This window comes from Schistocerca piceifrons, chromosome 1 (genome assembly GCF_021461385.2).
Source record: "Schistocerca piceifrons isolate TAMUIC-IGC-003096 chromosome 1, iqSchPice1.1, whole genome shotgun sequence".
In the NCBI taxonomy this organism is placed as follows: Eukaryota; Metazoa; Arthropoda; class Insecta; order Orthoptera; family Acrididae; genus Schistocerca; species Schistocerca piceifrons.
Window position 1 is genome coordinate 497883296 of NC_060138.1, and position 22864 is coordinate 497906159.

At 38.0% G+C, this 22864-nt stretch overlaps 1 pseudogene; it reads left to right on the top strand.

Annotated features, from left to right (window-relative positions):
• Positions 1–1706: 1706 nt before the first annotated feature.
• Positions 1707–1824, top strand: LOC124724547 (annotated as a pseudogene).
• Positions 1825–22864: the final 21040 nt, after the last annotated feature.

A 22864-nucleotide genomic window follows, 5' to 3' on the forward strand; every position in this document is an offset into this window, starting at 1 on the left:
CAACCAGGTGCGCAAAGACGGGCAGGTGTGAGTGAACAGCTTGTGCGCAATGTCACAGGTGGACAGTGCTGGGCAAGCAGCTTACATGCAGCACTGTGCACAGAACACGGTGCCTGTTCACAATTAACAAAAAACATTAACATAAGCCACTCATACGAACATTTTATGTAGTCTGAGAAATACATTTCCGTTTATTCTCGAGTAATGAAATATTGGGTGTCTGTCCTCGAGCTGCCACAGGATGGAGAATACTCTTAAGTGTTGGGTCATGTAGCTGGTACCTTTCTGCCGAGTTCACTCTCTTCATTACGTAAAACAAATGTTCACAACCATATGCTGAGCCAAACATAGATATGATGTCAGCTGTGTTCCTGTGTAAAAAGTCTTCTGCGTGAAGATCGCAACACCATCTTGACAAATTCGTGGTGTTGTAATACCTGGCCTTGAGCAGTGGGCTGTTTAACAAATCTGTTAGTTCTAGGTCCAGTTCTGAAGGAACAGTATCTGGTGCAACTAATGTTTTGACTCGTTTTGTTGGCATCACATACTCTGCAAGCTCGCCTCAAAACTTTGATAAAGCATGATAATTTGCTGATTATCACTAAAACTTGTTTCTTCAGGCAATCAAAGGGATAAAAAACACGAAAAAGTTAAGTTTCTGCTACCAAGTTGCCTTTCCAATAGATGAAGTTTGTCAATATATATATTATTTTTATCGTACAACATCAACAATTAATAGATCCTTTCCTGGAACTGACGTATTTAAGATGTTTAAATGTCTTGCAATGTCAGTTAGGAAGGCCAGGTCTGCTACCCATGTCTCGTCACTGAGTGATAGTTGCCTCTCTCCTTTCATTTCCGCCAACAGTGCAATTTCTTCCTGAACAGCGAAAAATACATCGAGAACCTTGCCTCTGCTAAGCCACCGCGCTATACAGTGATATGGAATATCACTTTAGGTTGCTTCCTAATAGTGCAAAACGCATTTGAACTGGTGGTGATTGGCAGCATGGCGCCTTACAAAATTTACACACTTCACCACGACCTTCATGATGGCGGTGCATTGCACACTCTTAGCACAAAGTGTTTCCCAGTCATCCAAACAGTGTATTCTTCATATTTCTTTCCGAAATTCCGTCTTGATTTTTTCGTTCAAACGACTCACAAAACCTTCCTGGCTCCCAACCATTTGCAGTGCACCGTTTGTTGCCACAGAACAAAGGCCGCCCATGGCAAGCACATGTTTTCTACAGATTCACAGATAACCTCAAATATGACGTGACATGTAGTTGTGTACTCCATCAGTATCACGTCTAGCAGCTCATTAAAAACCTGTAGTTCCAAATTAACGCCCCTCATAAACATAGCATGCTGAGAAACGTCTGTGACATCTGTGATTTCATGAAGGTCTAACGAAAAAGCTACAAAAGTCTGGCACTTTTGCTTCAGTTGATTTTCGAAATCTGTGCCCATATGGCAGATCCAACGAGATACCATTTGGTTGGAGAGGCAAGCTCCTTCGACAACAGCGAGCTGGAATGATTTCACCATGGGATCCCATGAGAACTGTGCTCCAGTTGTTGTAGTGGTGTGTGTACCGCTTTAGCGTGCTCGAAGTGCCGCATCAGTTGAATCTTTGTTGACGTCAGCAATCTACAATAGTTGCATAAAACGTAAGTAATAAACGAAATCAATATATGTACAGAGCCAACGGCCTTGCCACAGTGGTAACACCGGTTCCCATCAGATCACTGAAGTTAAGCACTGTCGGGCTGGGCTAGCACTTGGATGGGTGACCATCCAGTCTGCCAAGCACTGTTGGCAAGCGGGGTGCACTTAGTCCTTGTGAGGCAAACTGAGGACCTGTTTGATTGAGAAGTAGTGACTCCGGTCTCATGAACTAACGTATGGTCGCGAGAGCAGTGTGCTGACCACATGCCCCTCCATAGCCACATGCAGTGAGGCCTGTGGGCTGAGGATGACATGGCGGCCTGTCAGAACAATTGGACCTTCCAAGGCCTGTTCGGACGGAGTTTAGTTTTAGTTTAATATGTATACAGAGCATGTAGAAGAAGCACATATTCGTTTGTCATATTTATTTATTTATTTTGAGTTGGATTTACCTGTTGCTGAACTTCGCCCTTCAGTGCGACAATGAGTTGATTTATTGCATTGCCGTTCAGCTCATCGTACTCCGTCGCATGAAGAGACACATCGAGATGCTGCATATGACCCTTCTTTGTCTTATTCAGAACTTTATGACACGCAATAAACTGAGGCAACCCATCTTTCTCAACAAACGAAAACTGTTCTTCTCAACTTTGCGAAAACGCCAACAGACTCTTTCTAGAACTCATTGTCGTCACTACGTCCACTACAATGCACAAGACATAACTAAGCGACAGGCACGTAACTCACCACTGTTGATGTACATTGCAATGGACTCTTGCTGACTGAGCGAGGTGGTGCAGTGGTTAGCACACTGGACTTGCATTCGGGAGGCCGACGGCTCAATCCCACATCCGGCCATCCTGATTTAGGTTTTCCATGATTTCCCTAAATAGCTCCAGGCAAATGCCGGGATGGTTCCATTGAAAGGGCACGGTCGACTTCCTTTCCCATCCTTCCCTAATCCTATGTGACCGATGACCTCACTGTTTTGTCTCCTCCCCCAAACAACCCCCAACAACCCAACTCTTCCTGGTGGCCTACCCTTTAGTGCCCGCTATCTTGGTGAGACCGTGAGCACCTGCGGGCTCCCATGCCCCATGGGGCTAACTTGGAATAGCTTGAACGTTATCACAGTGTCATTATGCTTAGCCCAATACCCAATGTCGAAAGTGTTATACAAAGTAGCAATATACTATCATAATTTAAGAAACTACCAAAGATAACAATCATTAATGGCCATAGTAGAATTCAGAACGGTACTTCATAAAATTTATGTGATAAATTGCTGTGAAATGAAATGATGGGGAAAGGGTCGTCCAGCATTTCAAAACATGGAATAAAATTTAGAGGGCACTACATAAAACTTTTTACCTTATCCAAGGCCATTTCGTTTTATTTCTATGCACCACTTAACGTCATTAACTACTCGTTTTGACTCCTTCAATAACATCGACTTCATGACTGTTAAAAATGTTATTTAATGAAAATTGTTTCATCAATATGTGTTAGCTGTTAGTTAGTTTCATGTTCAATGGATCATCTTGCATCATCGATCGTAATGAAATGTAATGACTCATTTTACTTTCACATTGCAAATTAATTTGTATATTGGGATTACATTCTGAACATTTCTAATGTTTTTTTTTTCAAAAAGAAAAAAACTTATACTGACATTGTGAGTTAATGAGTCCTACCCACCATTTTTTACACATTATGGTGACAGAAATTCTTCTTTGGAAAGGAAGGAATTGTCAAGGAGAAACTTTCTCAGTCTGTTGTTGTTTATACACAATTGAGACCTTTTCTTCATACACATACTGTGAAGCCTCAATAATTTTTAACTTTCAGGTATTGGCCTTTTTGTGGAAGGAGATTCATAGGAAAACTATCCAAGTCCTCTTTGAGTCTATGTGGGAATGAAATGTAGGATGTTTTGACAGCCAGTCAAGTATGAATCCATCTTTATCCCTCTCAGCCATTGGAGGTCTCAGCTAACATAAACTTTTTGTAAAATAAGTTTATTTGTTTCACAATTGTAAATGCTCTGCATTATGCATAAGCTGTTCATTTGATTTGTTGTTCTTTTTCATAATTTCATGCACTAAGTGCATCTTGTTTTCATTTTAAAGTTATGTTTCTCTTAAAACTTGTAACTTTCATGTCTCATTACTTCATTTGCTGGATTACAATAAAATTGTTTTTCCATCGTGATTTATTTCATTTTTACCACTTCCTATTCGTTATGTAGCTGATAAACTTCAGATCTACTTTCACTTTGAGAAAAAGTATTGCTCTTGGAATCAGTTTCAATAAACTGTTCAGTTTACTCACACTGAGACTTCAGCAAATCACTTTCCTAGAAACCATGCAGAGTACACAAACTATACAACACAAAACTTGGTAATCTCCCACTGCTATCTTATCGTTCTATCCTTACAGTCACATACATAAACTCATTTATCTTTAGTTAATGTAATATGTTCCAAGTCAAAAAGGAGCCTAGTCATCAGGTTAGAGGATGGGCATTTGTCACTATCAGATACAGTGACCACTGTTAGCATGTTCTCTATTAAAACATTTTTATGTAGAAAGTATTTGTATGAAGTGTAGCCATGTATGGAAGTGAAAAATGGAGGATAAAAGTTGATCCAAGAAGAGAATAGAAGATTTTGAAATGGGGTGCTATGGGAGAATACTGGAGATTAGATGGGAGATCAAATAACTAATGAGGAGGTAATGAATAGAATAAGGTAGAAAAGAAACTTGTGGCACAACTTGGGTAGAAGAAGTGATCAGTTGATGGGACACATTCTTAGACACAAAGGAATCACAAATTCAGTACTGGAAGGAAGTGTGGGGGGTTAAAGTCGTAGAGGGAGGCCAAGAGATAAATACAGTATGCAGATTGAGAAGGATATAGGTTATACTAGTTATTTGGAGATGTAGAGGCTTGCACAGGGTAGAGTAGCAAGGAGAACTGCATCAAACCAATATTCGGACTGAAGACCGCAACAACAACTTTTAGAATCACAGAATCTCGTGGAGCAGGTGAAATACACTTTGTGCAATTATTGTAACAGACTGTGGCATTTTGATTTTAATATAACTGATGATGATAATGATGATGAGGTCCCATTCTCTGAGGAGCATGGGGGATGATGCGGGAGACCCACACCGCTGTACTAGGCAACGTCCTAGTGGAGGTGGTTTGCGACGAAACGGGGATGAATAATGATGATGATGATGATGATGACACAACAACACCTAGTCGTCTTGAGCCAGGAAAAATCCCTGGCCCCACCGGGAATTGAACACAGGACCCCGTGCGAGGGAAGCGAGAATGCTACCACAAGACCATGCACTGCTCAAAATACAACTGATACATGTGCCGAATGCGAAGGTGTACATACACCTTACAGATCTGAAAGTGAGCTTGCTAGCCAGTGCTGTCTGTACCTTAAACATTGCTACTCTCTGCCTTTACCATTCTGCATATTGTTACTGGTACATTACAGCATGATAGACAAACCTTACAACTTGAATGCATCACCACTACTTTTAACCATAATATCACCAAGGCAATAAATACCAACATTAATGTTTGCATGTCACATATTTCCATCTGTATCCAGAAATTTCAACATTGTCATACAGAAGCATTTAATATCACTTCAGTGACATCTTGTTCAATTTTCTGCAGATAATCGACACACTCTTTTTATAAAACAATGTCATGATCAAACTTCACTTGCTGAGAACAAAATAAAAAAAAATGAAATTATGTTTCATGGATTCTCTATGACACAGTGTCTCTGTGACACACTGTCGTTGTTAAAGATGACAATGTTCTCTTTTAAAAGGTACTATTTAAGTGATGACCTGATTGAAAAAATAATGGTGAGATGTAAGGATGCGATTATCAGAATAATAACTAAACGAAATATACTGACAATTTGCACTAACAAAGTATTAGTTTGTAATGCGATGTAGCAATCCAATATTTGAAAAGCATATAGTATTTCCATTGTATCACCTACACAATACAACTCGCAACAGAGAACCTAAAAGAATTTATTATTTTTTTCAAATCTTATATTTGTGAGTATATTTTTATAGAAATAGACCAAAGATAATTTTCTAGGGTTGCTCAGATCGCTTGCCTGTACATTACTTCAGAGACAACGCAATTCATGAAGTGTAGCTAAACCAACATATGGTTCCTGAAAATCAAGAACAACATTAGTCAGTGTAGTATTGCTGACAACTGGGAGCAAGGTGAAACTACACCCAATATATCTGCTGGGGACATGAAGCTCTACTGTGTGGTTTAACGAGGACGGTATCTTTCTGGATGAAATATCTCAGAGATACAATAGTCTTGCATTTGTATTTACAGCTGGGAACAATATTGCCAGAAAAACAAATTTGGTATCCTGTGAGCTGGAATGTGGAATTTTAGATACCTTAACCTGGTGGGTAAATTAGACAAATCGAAAGTAGTGTCAGTAGAGTCAACAAGATTTGTGATCAGATCAACACATGGTTATGAACACAAAATTAAGTGTGTGTAATACAGAAGTAGGTCTAATAATAAACAGGAATGTGGGCAATTGCTATGAACAACAAAGTAAATACATTCTTTTAGCCATCATAGACAATAAGTGGAGGTGTTTAGTACCTCCATGAGCAATGAAAAGAAAGAAAACGAAGAGATAATTTGTGTTAAAGGCTACAGAGACAAGGCCAATTAGGAATATTTGGATAGCACACAAGACACTAAATTTAACTGAAAGGAGAAGATATAAAATGTAGCTAACGAAGTGGTATAAGAGAAACTGAGATTCATAGAAGTTGCAAAGTTGCATATCAGGGATGAGCAGAGGACAATTCAAAGTTGAAGAACTGTAACAACTATAAAAAATGGATGTTCCATATAGTCAACATAAAGAAGCTTTTGGAGAAAAAGGTAACTGGCTGCGAGAAAACCGTGAGATCAGGTGGAAATCCAGTACTAAGCAAAGAAAGAAAGGCTGAAAGTGATAGATGAAAGGAAGATATTGCAGAGCTCTATAAAATAAAGTAAGTTGAGGATCACAGTATGAGAAGGGAAGAAAAATTGGATGAGGTTTAGACAGGACATGTTAAATTGTGAGAAAAATTTCATAAACCACTGAAATGATTAAGTTGAAACAAGGCATCTGGAGTAGACAACATTCCTATCAGAATTATTAATGTCCTTTGAAGAACCAAACATGACAAAACTGTTCCATCTGGTATGCAGAATATATGAGAGAAGTGAAATTTCGACCTGAAGAATAACAAAATAAATACAATTCCTAAGAAAGTAATTGCTGACAGCTGTGAATATTACCAAGCAATCGGTTTAATAAGTCAGTGTTAAGGTATATTAACACACATAATGAATAGAAGAATGAAATGGCTGATAGAGGCTCACCTGCAGGAAGATCAATGTAAGTTCCAGAGAAATCAAGGAAGACATGAGACAATATTGGTCCTATAGCTGACCTAAGAAGACAGACTTAAGAAAGAGAAAGTCACATTTACAGCTTTTGTAGATTTAAAAGGTCTGGGTTTTTAATGGAACCCACTCTTTGCAACTCTGAAGCTATCAGCGAGCAAAACAATTTATATTGTTTGTATAGCAACTTTGTCGCTGCTGTGGTCTTCAGTCCAGAGACTGGTTTGATGGAGCTCTTCATGCTACTAAATCCTGTGCAAGCTTCTTCATCTCCAAGTACCTACTGCAACTTACATCCTTTTGAATCTGCATAGTGGATTCATCTCCTGGTCTCCCTCTGAGATTTTTACCCTCCACGCTCCTCGCCAGTACTAAACTGGTGATCCATTGATGCCTCAGAACATGTTCTATCAACCGATCTCTTCTGCTAGTCAAATTGTGCCACGAATTTCTCTTCTTCCCAACTCTACTCAGTACCCCCTCATTAGTTACGTGATTTATCCATCTAAACTTCAGCATTCTTCTGTAGCACCACATTTCGAAAGCTTCTATTTTCTTCTTGTCTAAACTATTTATCGTACATGTTTCATTTCCATACAGAGCTACACTCCATACAAGTAACTTTCAGAGAAGACTTCCTGACAGTTAAATCTACACTCGAATGTCAACAAACTTCTCTTCTTCAAAAGCGCTTTCCTTTCATTTGCCAGTCTACATTTTATATCCTCTCTACTTCCACCATCTTCAGTTATTTTGCTCTCCAAATAGTAAAACTCATCTAGTACTATAAGTGTCTCATTTCCTAATCTAATTCCCACAGCATCACCTGATTTAATTCGTCTACGTTCCAGTATCCTTGTTTTGCTTTTGTAGATGTTCGTCTTATATCCTTCTTTCAAGACACCATCCATTCTGTTCAACTGCTCTTCCAGGTCCCTTGCTGTCTCTGACAGAAATACCATGTCATCGGCAAACCTCAAAGTTTTTATTTCTTCTCCCTGGACCTTAGTTCCTACTCCAAATTTTTCTTTTGTTTCGTTTACTGCTTGCTCAACATACAGACTGAATAACATCAGAGATAGGGTACAACCCAGTCTCACTCCCTTCCCAACCACTGCTTCTCTTTCGTGCTCCTCGACATGTATAACTGCCATCTAGTTTCTGTACAAATCGTAAATAGCTTTTCGCTCCCTGTGTTTCACTCCTGCCACTTTCAGAATATGAAAGAGAGTATTCCTGCCAATATTGTCAAAAGTCTACAAAAGCTAGAAACATAGACTTACCTTTCCTTAATCTATCTTCTAAGATAAGTCATATGGTCAGTATTGCCTCGCGTGTTCCAACATTTATATGGAATCCAAACTGACCTTCCCCAAAGTCGGCTTCTTCTAGTTTTCCGATCGTTTGTTAAGAATTCGTGGTAGTATTTTGCATCCGTGAATTATGAAACTGATTGTTCGGTAATTTTCACATCTGTCGGCACCTGCTTTCTTTGGGATTGGAATTATTATATTCTTCTTGAAGTCTGAGGGTATTTCACCTGTCTCATACATCTTGCTCTTCAGATGGAAGAGTTTTGTCAGGGCTGGCTCTCCCAATGCTATCAGTAGCTCTAACGGAATCTTGTCTACTCTTGGGGCCTTAATGTCTTTCAGTGCTCTGTAAGACTCTTTAAGCAATATCAAATATCCCATTTCATCTTCATTTACATTCTCTTCCATTTCCATAATACTGACCTCAAGAATGTCGTCCTTGTACAGACCCTCTATATATTTCTTCCACCTTTCTACTTCCCCTTCTTTGATTCGACTGGTTTTCCATATGAGCTCTCGTTATCCATACAGGTGGTTCTCTTTTCTCCAAACCTCTCTTTCATTTTCCTGTAGGCAGTATCTACCTTACCCCTAGTGATATATGCATCTACATCCTTACATTTGTCCTCTAGCCTAGTTTCATTTACCGTATTTTTATATTTTCTCCTTTCATCAATTAAATTCAATATCTCTTCTGTTACCCAAGGATTTCTATTAGACCTCGCCTTTTTACCTACTTGATCCTCTGCTGTCATCACTATTTCATCTCTCAAAGCTACCCATTCTTCTTCTACTGTATTTCTTTCCCTCATATTTGTCAATTGTGTCTTAATGCTCTCTCTGAAACTCTCTACAACCTCTAGTTCATTCAGTTTATCCAGGTCCCATCTCTTTAAATTTCCACCTATTTCCAGTTTAATATATCTGCTGTTGGAAGAGGTTCCCAATAAAACGCGACACTGCACAGATAGATACAAAGATGGTATGCTGGTTATGGGTTTTTGTTAATGACGAGGAACATAGATTAATAACTGCTGCAGGGACACATCTTTTGGTAATTTGTAAGAGACCTTTCCGGTAAATCATTTTTTGTTTGTAAAATTTTGTTTATGCTTGTGCAAGCTAAGGTATGATTCATACATCGATTAGGGATCGAAGGATCAATATGGTAATATCTATATTATCTCTACAAAGAAGCGATAGTGTGGCTTTCAATTTTTTCTCCAAGGGCATTTTGGGTATGAATTGCTGTTCGATTTTGTCTTTTACAATCCTGATCTTGTCATGTAAGCATCATTGTCTGTAATTGTGAATAATTTCTAATATATTAAGCGTATTTTCATTCAAAATGTATTCAGATTCAGATATTAAGAAGCATTGTGTTACTAGTTTGAATTTCAGCTTTTTTTTGTGGAAAGGATGTGATGCTTCAGTATGCACTGATCTGCCATTGGCACAACTTTGTTACTAATTTTCGATATCTTTTTCTCTTACCATACAACACCAACCAGCAATCACTCAAAGAAGAAGTCCAAGAATTTTCACTCATCACATCGCAAAGAGCTGTTATTAGATCATGATATGCAATTTTTGTTTACAAAAATTCCATAGTTGCAATATTTAGTTGCACTGCTCCCAATACCAACCAGAGACAATTACAACATGCATACTTAAATTGCTTCAGAGTTCAAAAAGTGAGTGGAGATGGAAGCAAACTCACACTAGCGACTGCACCAGTTGATTGTTAAGTAATGTCCTCTGTATAAATTTGTAATTATGTTGATTGTTCTAATTTTCTGTTTTTATTTCATGATAGAGCAATTTCTAAAAGCGTTATTGTATGGACATACAAAGTAAATGGATACCAAAACTGTGTGAAAGAATTAATATGAAATACGATAAGGAAAGAAATCTGTAATGCTAAAATTATCAAGCTGAAGATCAGAAAGAAAATATTTAATGTAAGATGGAATTCATTATTCCACTTTATCATTTGAAGTAGTGAGAGCAACACTGTGACATTTTGCTATTTATTTAAATATCTCTGCAGTACATTACTTTTCTATCTTAGTTAACCACATATTTTCATACAGTACAATACAGTTGATAGTAACAATTCTAGCAGTATCTAGTTTAGCTGGTCCAAGATGGATGATCTTGTGGGATGTTGTGCATAATGGCATACTCCATTATAAAAGTAAATACAATCAGTATTGTGGTCATTTAGCAACTGTGTTAATATTTTCATTATCAGTTGTTGTTATTTATTATAAAAAGGGTTTATTGCGATTTATTAATCGTATATATTTTGATCCAAATTGGTAAGAAACAAAAAAATGAGACAAATAAATCCTGGTACTGTATCTGCAGAAGAAGAAAATAATTAAATAGAAATTAATACAGACAAGGACAATGTTAATGCTGCTGCAGGTGAAGCCAATATGTAGTCTGAAAGCGGCGCATTTCAGTCAGATATTCGATCAACAGTTTGTGAATGTACTGATTTGACCTTCAGCTGATATTGTGTTCTCATGTGTACAAGCTTCTAGTGAACACTATATACAACAAAAGTTGCAAAAGATGTTAACTAATATGACCATTAAAGCTGGACTGACCACATTTAAAAAAGAATTTGCTACAATGATATTAGATAAAACGACCTTGAAGTTTGATGTTACAATAAAAATTTCAGGACTTTCATCGACTGTATCTTATTTGCAGTCACAGTTTAGTAACATTTCTTTAGATGTCCCAAGAGAACAGAGCAAGAGACGTTATCTAGCTGCGTAACAAAACTATCAAAGGTTTGTCAGACTTGGTCTGCTAATACAGATATGCTCAGCGGTGAAAATATGTTCATAGTATAAGTGTTAGTACACAAACATTTGAGTCTAAAGTAGAACATTTCGCTATTGAACAGAAAAAATAATTTAGAGGTACAGTTCGATGAACGGGCATACCTTCAGCAGTAACATAGATAACAAAAATAAGCACACTGACAAATGTATTAGTGAAGAGTTACCACAAGCGGTGCAACTGTCACTCAATGAATATTTTGCAAGCAATAAGATTTCAAAATTTAACCAGATCCATAAGTTTAAATAACTTAAGCTTTTCACAAGGCAGCCCCTCCCGCCAGAGGTTCGAGTCCTTCCTCAGGCATGGGTGTGTGTGTTGTTCTTAGTATTGTAAGACGTCTGCTTTGCCGGCGATGAGCGAGGCATGACAGAATCTCTGACCCGAGAGTAGTTTATCGTTAGTTGTTGCCTGTCGCTAGTCTGCGCTTGTCTGTGCGAGTCGACAGTTGTAGTCGGTCGGCTTTAGTAGCGAGTTGGTAGTAGTCTGCGTGAGTCGGCGGGAGTCGGCATGCGTCGGCTGTGTGCTCTGTTCGTGACTCTGGTCAGGACTCTGGAGGATGAGTATTGTTGCAGAAGGTAAAGAAGCAGCCTTGCGCATATTTAATAGTGTATGTTAATTGTAATTTAATTTGTTCAAAAATGCCCCAATAATAATTTTTATAATATAAAGCAACTCTTTTAAAGAAAAGCATTCATTTCAATTTAAAGAATTTTTCCAGTGCATTACCATTGCTTCCAAGAATAAAAAAAAATATATGCCAGCATTGCACGAAGCTGTGTCGAAAAATGACTAATTAACGGCAGATATAATTGCAATTTTATTGAGGTAAGAATTTTTGTTTTTTTTTTATTCAGAATACAGGGCCGAAGGTCAGCGCCGCTGTCCTTATAAATTTATCAGGTTATAAAACTTTTGTTTTATTATTTTGGTGTTTAGGAATTTTTCTATTTCGAACTTGACATTAAATGAGAAAAGAATTTTGTGGTAACATTAAATGTGAATGCATTCCTGCACACAGACTATAAATCGGAGCCAATTTTGTTCAGAGGTTACAATATTAAGAAAAATTCATTTAATAATTATTTTTGTGGCGAGGCTACGCTTGGCACATTTCTATTTAACAATATTTTGTGGGGAGTTTACATTTGGCTCCATTTACTCATTTTCATTATTATTTCTGCGGGGAGGTTACAGTATAAGCTAGTTTAAGTAGTGCATGACACTAGAGACTGATGACCTCAGCAGTTTGATCCTTAGGAATTCACACACATCTGAATTTGAATTTTTCACAAAGATGTGCCGGTTTAGAAACAAAATGTGTTTACACAGTTGCCTAATTTGTAAAAGGAACTAAAACAAGTATGGGAGACTGTAACACAGTCCTCATCCACAGTTACATCCATCCATGAAAATTTCAGTCACATACAAACTGCACAAAGTTTTGGTAATGAAAATGTGTACAGTGCTCAGCTCCCCACTAAAGATCTATTGTATAATCTGGGGCAGTATCTAACTTGTCAACCGTATTATTGGAGCAGAATTTACTAAAACATCGCCAATTCCAGGTATACATTCGAGAGAAAATGAGTGTACACTTTGTCGTTTTTCTTAAATCATTCAAAATGGCTTTGACTAGGACTCGACTGACTATCAAAAGATTAATTATATAGTAAGTTATATACAGAGGTAGGTCACTGTATGGACAACAGAAACTGTGCTCAACTGTACCGACAGCAAACAGTTGTAACATGCATTTCTAAACAAATTTTAGTCTGGCTCGGTTCAGAGAGGCTGAGAAAATAGATTTTCGAACAAGAATTCTTTAATCCACGTCAAAGTAGCGACGCTATTTTGAAAAGTATCTAAATATGACGTACTACTGGGATGATCATGTCTCCAGACGTGATGTGTTGCAGCTTCTAAAAGCAAAATTACCATTTGACTCGTGTGACAACTTGTACATGTTCCAGAGATAGATATAGAATTCTTTATGTCTGTAATCAAATCACTGAACTTAATCCAGGAAATAACAATGGACAGACAGCCCACAACACACAGTCGCAGGTGTATAGCCAACCTAACTCGCGCAGCTATGTTAAGTAGCACTAAGTAGTATTGGTAAATCAGCTGCCAAACACGAATCCGCCTCCTCAGAACTATGGACCGAATTTGCCTGATAAGGAAAGAAAGAACAAAAACCCAAAATCTGTTGCTACCCAGTATACAGTAATGGAAGTATTCAATTCGTGTTAGATGCACAAGCCATAAATAAAATAATTATAGCTGTATGCACAAGACCTGGAAACCTCGATGAGCCACTACAGAAAATTCATGGCGTCAAATACCTTACAAGAACTGAATAAAAAAGTTCCAATTGCAAGTATAATTAACTCCATAATCTAGAAAATATGCAGTCTTTTTTTTTGGTGGTAGGATTTATCAGTTTTGCATCCTACCTTTGTGGCGTAATATTAGTTCTGCAGTTTTCAGAACAGTTTTAGACACTGTACTTTACCTAGGACTCCTAGAAAGTATAACACTGCACACTGAGGAAATTTTGATGGCAACAAATATTTGGGAAGAATACCTACACATGCGAGAAAAAAAACTAGAGAAGTTTCTACAAGCAGGAGTAACGGCAAATGCACAAAAATCTAGGTTTACGAGAGAGGAGATAATATTTTTAGGTCATATAATATCCTCACAAAAAATATGACCAGATCCTGATAAACTTGGCGCAATCAAGAATAACCCATATCCAAAAACTAAGAAGCAGTCAAAAGCATTTTTCGGTCTCTGCTCTTACTTTTGGCAGTTGTGTACGAAACCAATTACTAAATAGCACAGTATTACTAGGTTTACTTCAGAAGGACGCATTATAGCTTTGAGGATAGGAACACACCAATCATTTTATCGCAATCAAAGAAGCATTAGTTAATTCAGATATCTTATATAATCGTGAGATGCGCAAAGATTTTTGTGTCGCTACAGACGCCTCATACATACTTTTGGGCTCGTGTCTGTTCCAAACTGATCAAGAACACGGTAAGTATGAAGTAAAAGTTATTAGCTTTACATATAGAATGCTCACTGAAAACGAGCATTCTTATTCAATGACAGAGGTGGAAACATTAGCAGTTGTATGGACATTCAAAAAATTCAGTTACTACATTTTTGCTAGAAACATAAAGGTATACACTAATCACCAAACTTTGAGTATTCTGATGCTATGTAGATTATTACACCCATGCCTATTGTGATGGGTATTGTTCTTGCAGGAATATTCAAATGAAATAATTCATACAACAGGAAAACAAAACATTGTAGTTGATGTATTGTCTAGACTGCCACAAGGCTTAACTGAAAATGCAGGAACGCTAAAACAAGTAACAGACTACTGCATTTTTCTCATGGAAAACAAACACTACCAACAATACTATGATGATATGTGCAGGAAGGACATTATGAGAAGCAGATCCACAATGGCACAAAGTGAGAACACAGCTGTAACTGGATAATGCAAGCAGTCTGGAACTATGTTACACTGTACACAATAACGTATTGTTTTATAGATGGTGTCCCAACACAAACTCTTGGTGTGTATGAATGCTGTCTGAAAGCACAGATAAATTTATTTGGTACACACATCACGCCTAGGAGCACTATGGTACCACAGAGTGTGTAAGAAAACTTAACTTATTCTGTTACTACCCAATATGCAACGAAAAGTACATCGATTACTAAGCACTAGTGCCATACGCCAGAAAGCAAAATCCATCACAAACCAAGTAAGACTGAATTGCATTCTATTTTTCCTAGCGAACGATCTGGAATCGTAGCTGTTGACAGTCCAAGGCGATATCAAATATTTTATTGCGTTATATTATACGTTTTCCAGTCTGTAAAGGTATATGGCTCTAAATCCACTATGGATGGAGTAATTATAACAAAATTCAAATGATTATATTCCCACAGTAGGAAAACTCATTACGTTGCTAGCAGGCAATGTGTCTTACTTCGCTGGGTACAAATGGAGAGAGTTTTTGCGCCAAAATGGTATACAAATAATTCTAATAGTACACTTCTACCTGCAAGTCAATCTGTGTAAACGAGTGTTTCACGAATTAAACAGATTCATACACACTTATACTCCTATTCAACACACATTCTGGGCGCAGTATCTTGATTTGTTTGAGCCAATATTTAACCATTTTCGTATTTATGACACACAGTACATTCCTGCAGATTTGATTTTAAGTTTCAAAGAAAGAAACGAGTAGGTGATCCTCTTCTGAAATTTCCAAGACAAGCAGAATCCCATGAAGAAAAGATAAGATCTTTGTTAACCGCAGTCACTCATCAAGTGCGACATGAAAAGAATCTCAAAAACATGCAAAATTATTAAGTAGGAAACTATGTTTTACTAAGAGCTCATGAAGAAACAGCAAGTGGGCGTTACTTGGTGAAGCGTCATATATAAACACACAAGTGCAACATGAAAAGAATCTCAAAAACATGCAAAATTATTAAGTAAGAAACTATGTTTTACTAAGAGCTCATGAAGAAACAGCAAGTGGGCGTTACTTGGTGAAGCGTCATATATAAACACACGCATTCCACATCCAGGTTATTATTTGCTCACAAATACTAGAACCTATAAAATTCAAGGATTGTACCCACACGAAGATCTGAAGAAGTTTGAACGTACAGAAAACCAGTAAATGAACATTATGAAATGTAAGAGAATATTCCACATACTGATCGACCCAAATGAACTAAAACACATGAAACTTCATGTATCCTGACTTCGTTTTGGGGTGAGCATTATATTTGCAACATCTTTATGGACTCATATCAGTGATTCAGGAGCCACACTAACTGAAATTATATTTATCTATTTGTATATGTACACAAAACTATTAATTTGAGGAAGATGTACTACAGTACTGACTCAGTTTTATCTATGTTTTCTCCAAGTTATTATAATGCTAAGTATTTCCACCTGTATAGGTATAAGGTTTTTTCTGAGGGCAGAGGTGCACTCAATCTTACACATTTCTGAATATCCGCTATTCTTAATGCATTATAGCACTACGACATTTATTTTGTGAAGAGAGTAAAAGATGGTTATAAACCTATAAAACGGTAGTAAAGTGCCACAGCATGATGACCTGTGAATAAGTGAAAAGTTTCATACAGATGCACTGTACCATGTGCTATGTACTATCTGAATACATCACAGTCACATCCAAAGACATAATGCACTTGTCTGTTCATAAAGTAAACATCAGTGGTGCACTCACACAAAATACTACTAAGCAACATCAATGGTAGTGTACTGCTGACATGAAACTTGTAGCTGGAGGTTTTTCCTCTGCTCTTTTTTGGTGAGTGTCTGTTTGTTTTGTACTTGAATCTTTTCTGACAATAGGTAATTTTCTATTTTGCACTCACATACTGTAGATGGTGGTGTGTTGTAGTGATTTTTCTCTGGTCTGACTTTTATATGTATATAAGTAAATGCAATATTTACTTCATAATATACGAATGCTGTACCCAGATTCTGCAGCGTATTTCAAAGACTGATAACAGGCAGAGTGAAATCTGTAAAAATTTGTGACTCATTAAAAAAATTAGTAGATAAAATGATTCATACAGAGAAACCATAAATACAAAAAGCCATAGGAAATACGAAAGATTGTACAACCTGAAACTGCAGTCATTCAAGGAAGAGGTCCGAGAATTTTCAATAATCACATGGCATGAATCAGTTATCAGATTACAATGTGCCATTTGCATTTTCAAAAATTCTGTTGGTCCACATCTTTAGTAGCACTGCTTCCGACAAGAATCTGGGACAATTACAACATGCATACTGCTTCTGAGCGAGCATGAAGTGCAGCAAGAGTATTCTGTGATTTTTAATTCCCTTACTAAAACATCATGCCAAAATCAGTCTTTCATAGCAGACAGTTGAGCATAGAGGAATTGTGTTTCCACCACATAATACCACAATAAGCGAGGCAATGTCGCAAGGCACACCACTCATGGAAATGTTGCCAACAACATTGCATACACACATGTTGAACATGGTTTTACATGATAATGTGCCATCAAGCACTAGGAAATTAGTTTGGGTATCCATGGGTACGGACTTATGAAAGCAAATGTTATGAATCGTTGAACCACTGGAGAATAATGAACATTTAGATACAGTGCCCTGTTTTGTATGTAGAAGTGTAGTGCACTCAAGTAACATTAATGCAGAACATATTGTCACAATTATGCTGTGTAAGTTCGTTACTGACAACTGGAGCTACCAAAGGGCTTAATGATCGCCACATTAGATATTTTGGAGGAAGAGGATATAGATAGGTCATATACAACCACAAACACAAGCATACCATAAGTGATCCTGTGTTACAAAGCAGAGTTGTCTGCAAGGCATTGCCCAGCAATCTATGGAAGCACTATTGTTACAGCTTAAGGATTTGTTTAATACACAGTGTCCATTAATTGTGGCTACTATTACCCAATATCGTCCACCCACAAGGAGTAATTGTCCAGTTTGTCAGAAGCTACATTGCATACCCAACTGTTTACAACCATTCATGGAAGAATTTATCCACCAATAACTCGCAGAAGGGCTGAAGAAACAACAGATAGTCTGTGGGAGCACCTGTGGCCCTCGTTCCGGCAAGGTCGATGGATGGCCACCAAGAAATATCGCAATTTTTACGGCTACAGATATCTGAAAGTCCGAACCATCATTGACACCTATCCTACACCAAATATCACAGAGCCGCTCGACAATTTAGCCAGATGTAAGTGCTTTTTTACAGTGGGATGTGCTTAGTAGGTACTATCAGATGAAAGTACCAGAAGTCAGAGGACCCTTAGAAGATAGACCTAAAATGGCATTTATGGTCTGATGGGGGCATTTTCAATATTGCCAGACATCATTCTGCACCAGCCATATTTCAGAGATTGCTAGATGGAGTTCTGCCTGGTCTGAAACATAGGAAGTGCATGGTATATCTCAGTGATATTACAGTTTTTTAGACGATGTGAACGAACATGTGAAACAGTTGGAAAAGGTATATGGTAGACCAAGAGAAGTGTTCCTTAAACTAATTATTGGCAAATGTAATTTTGCACAGCCTCAAGTCAAGTACTTAGGCCATTTCATTAGTGAGGAGGATGTACAAAGTGATTCCTACTTAGTATCAGTAGTTTCTGAATTTGCAGCACCACAAATAACAAAACATTGATAATATTTTTTGGGTGTCTGTGTGTATTACGGAAAATTTATTAAAGACTTTTGTGGTGTGCGTACTGTAAGACCTTTGGTACACACACCATCAGATTATTTGACTTGTCGCTCTAGCGAAGTAGGCGAGTGTCAGCAATATGTCTCGTGGTCTTATCGTGGCGTCTTTATCTTCTGCCGTTAGGTCAGGCGATAGAAATGGCACTTGCACACTTAGAGTAGCAGATTGACGGTGACCAACTTTAAACAGAACTTGATTAATTTTCACACACATTTATTAAAGTAATAAAAAGGATAGACATTATGTAACTTGATTCTGGATGCTGTTTACAACTGACAATCTGAAGTTCCTTTGGTCTTGGCATGTTAATCTTATTCTCACATATCTCTGATACTTGACAAAAGTGTCTATACATTTCTCTTCATGGCTATGTACAGGAATATGATAATCTTATTAGGCGCAGACTGAAACTTGACTACAGACTAATGCAGACTAACAGATCGGAGGTCTGTACACTCGTTATAGTACCTCGAGCGTTCAGGTATCACTGCATGAGTGTGATCCGCAAGGAGAAAAGGTTCTACATTAGCAGCAATCTCATTGGCTGCGTGATATATTGATACGCGGATAGGCGGAAGCAGAATTTGGTCCGTCTCTAAGACCGCGCCATCTCGTAGTGCGGAGACAGACGAGCGCTGCGGCTGCACTGTTGTGCTTAGTGGGGCGCGCTCTAGTGGGAAAGTTGTGTACACGCTGACTATGCGGAACTATGTACACAACAACTTTACACAAATTTCTCAACAAATAACTCGTTTGTTAAAGAAGGGGATGCTTTGAGCCACAAGAGTGTAATGTTTGCAAATGCTTGAGAAAAGTGTGAGTTACTGGCAAAGAGAATAGGCAGCTGATGTGGACTGTCAAGACTTCAGGTCGCAGCTGCAATTCAGAACCCACGGAGGCTTACTTTGCAGATCTGTGAAATACAGACTGTGCATATTGGTTCTGTTCTCACAGAGGAACAAAGTGTTACAACAGGCATATGACAATGTTTTTTTAGGTAATGGGGGCCGAAAAGTGACTGAGAGGAGTGTAGCCAAAACTTATGACAGTGTACAAGGAAATGTTATATGGATCAACATGTGTACAAGTGCACAGCAGGTAGATCTAAGGCATAAAAATTCCTCTTTAAAGGTTGCCAGAGCCATCCAAACCCTTTGAAATAATATGGCTTGATTTTTTTCCATTAAACAGAAGTCTGGCGGGTAAATAAATACATGTTAACAATAATTGACCATTATTCAATGTTTATATATATGACAGCTATTCCTAACCAGCAAGCTGCTACACTTACCAGGGCATTAGTGAATACTCGGATTCTTAAATTAGAGGTTCAGAAATATTACTAAATAATCACAGTACTAACTTCTCATCTGATTTAATGAAACATTATGGTGTGTACTGCATGTACATAAGCTATGAATGAGTCCATTTCAGCTGCAAGCAAGTAGGTGTATGGAGTGCATTCACCAAATGATATCGAATAGACAACATGCAGATTGGGAAACATATCTTGGGTATGTCATCAGTGCATAAAATTTTAAAGTCCATACTAACACTAGTCTCTGGCCCTATGAGGTAGTCTACAGATGAAGAATGCAATGTTCCTGTGATGTGCTAAAATTGAAGCAAATAAAATTTACTGAAAGAATACATGAGGTATTACAAGAAGTTCAAAGAGCCAATACAGAGTGACTGGAAAGGTAAGAACGTGTGGGACAGTGCGTAAATAAGCTTACTCATTTCAGAGTTGACCAGCGAGTGGTGGTTACTAATCAGTACAGGCCAAAGGGGCAAACCAAGGAATTTTTAACGATGTATGAAGGTGCATATCAGGTTGTAGAGATGGTCTCCCTCTTCAATTTCAAGATTCAATTACCTACCAAAACTTCCACTGTATATATCAGTAGAGTACAGCCGTTCAATAGTATGACAGAGTTGGCAGTTGGCATCCGTGGTGGACATAAGCAGTGAAGTGCTTGTATATAAACAACAGCAGCGGCATAGTTTTACGAGTTGTTCTCAGTATAGTGCAGTGGTCTCCACAATTTCTAGATTGTGTCTCTTTAGTACTGTTGTCATATATATTGCGCTCTTTAGGGTTTACATTCGTTTCATGCCTTCTGTGATTTAAAATCTACATTAACTGAAAATCGGTGGTATGTTTACAGGCTAGTGTTACCCTGTCTAATCGTTACATGTTATTTTGGATCCATTACAGCGTCTTACATAATTTCCTCATAGCGATACTTTTAGACTGTTGATCGAAAATATCATGCCTTTACAGTTTTCATTCACATCATATCTTGTACTACTTACATTCAACCAACTTCAGTCATGTTATTCTACAGCTGCTCGATACTGGAAATTAGCTGCACATCTCACCTGAAGATGAGTTTTAGTGATTGTTACTTTATTACAGTTTAAGAACGTTGTAGTGCTTTTGATTTAGTGTATAGTAGCATTACGTGTGACAAATGTGAATGTTGCCATGGGTTAACTGGTATAGAAGTAATATTTCAGGACTGTGGATTGGTGTTTCACAGTGGAGAATGCAGTGGGGAAGATAAAACAAGTGTCATATGAGACTCTTCCATGGAGTTATAGTTCATGTAGTCGAGACAAGAAAATAGTGGAACAGGGAAGAAAGATTTTTGCCCTCTAGGCAGAATATTAGAAATGGCACATTTTGAACTTATGGGTTGAAGGAGGAACTGGACAATGGGAGGTGGGAGAAGGTGACAAGTTATAGCCAAAAGGAGAAACGTTAGAGATCGCATTTCAAATTCCGGTTAGCAATCAGTCTGACTTTTTATATGATGTAGGAGAATTGTCTCAACCAATTTTTGAGCTTAAAGGGTGTAGCAGACTCGTAGAAATTACTTTAAGGCTAGGAAGAAAAGAGTTTTGCTGCTAGAGAGCAGTGACAGGCGATATGTAAGCCAATTGCTACAGGAAACGATAGGTGTAGAATACCAGCTCACATGCATCAGGAATCATAGCGCCAAGCTAAGCCAGGCAATAGAGAATGTAGGGGTCTTGTGCAGTGATTTTGATGGTGAGGATAAGGTACTCACAGTAGGAGGAGCAGGAAGCAGTCTATCTAGCAACTTATAATATAACATTAAAAGTAACCTGTAGGAAATGGAAGCATCAACATCACAAACCTGTGTGGAGTTTGTTGAGGTTTAGCAACATGAGCATCCCTGGGTTAACATGGCTGTCACCCATATTAAGAAAGAGCTGAGGGCATAGCATTTGATTGAAACAAAGTCTCATATCTGTGCTGTGCCTGTCGCTGCAATTGGTAGATGGGGATACACTAATCATGGTCTGAACCTGCATAGGAGGGGGAAGGAAAGCTTAGCTGAGCATTTTATAAAATGTGTAAGGGGACCACAAGCACACATGATAAAATCCCTGCGATTACTGGAATCAAAGGGGTATATTTTTTAGGTTAGAGTTGCGTTACAAACACAGAGTATTGAAAGAAATTAGAGCAGTACAAGTTCATTATACATGTAACAGTTTTCAGGAAAATAAAATTAATTTGTTTCATCAGAAGATTGAAAAACAAGACAGATGAGCTTACTGTATGCCTAGAAGATTTGGAAAATTGTGAAGTGACAGAAGTTCTGTGCCTCTCTGAGCAGCACATAACCGCAGGGATTATAGACATGCATAATTTTTGTGTAGAGTTAACATGGAAGAAGCAGGAGCTGTCACATATGTAGAAGTTGTACAAAAAGTCAAAAATATCGAAACAAATAGTTTTTGTGTTTCTTCATATTTTCGAGGCGTAAAGACTGTTCCACAAGATTTCGGGCATGCAGCCGCATAAATTCAGCTTCTTCTTCTAATAGTTCCAGCCATCTTCAGAGTGAGCCTAGGTGACTAACGCTCCAACCCTTGCTCCATCCTTTTTATGTACCTCCACAGGTACACCCATGTCTTACAACCTAATAAACCTGTGATGGCGGAGCACTGTGTTGACACTGGGCACTCTATCGTGTTTGATAATGTCGAAATTTTAGCCTCAAATTCATCTTTCTGGGACAGTAGTGAAAGAAGCAATTGATATTCGGTTGGCGATGAATATAATCAATAGAGACAGCGGCTTCAGCTTGGACACAACATGGAATCTGGCAATATCTGTAATTAAATCACAAAGACGTCGTGATGGTGCAACTCTCCATGACACATCGATACAATAT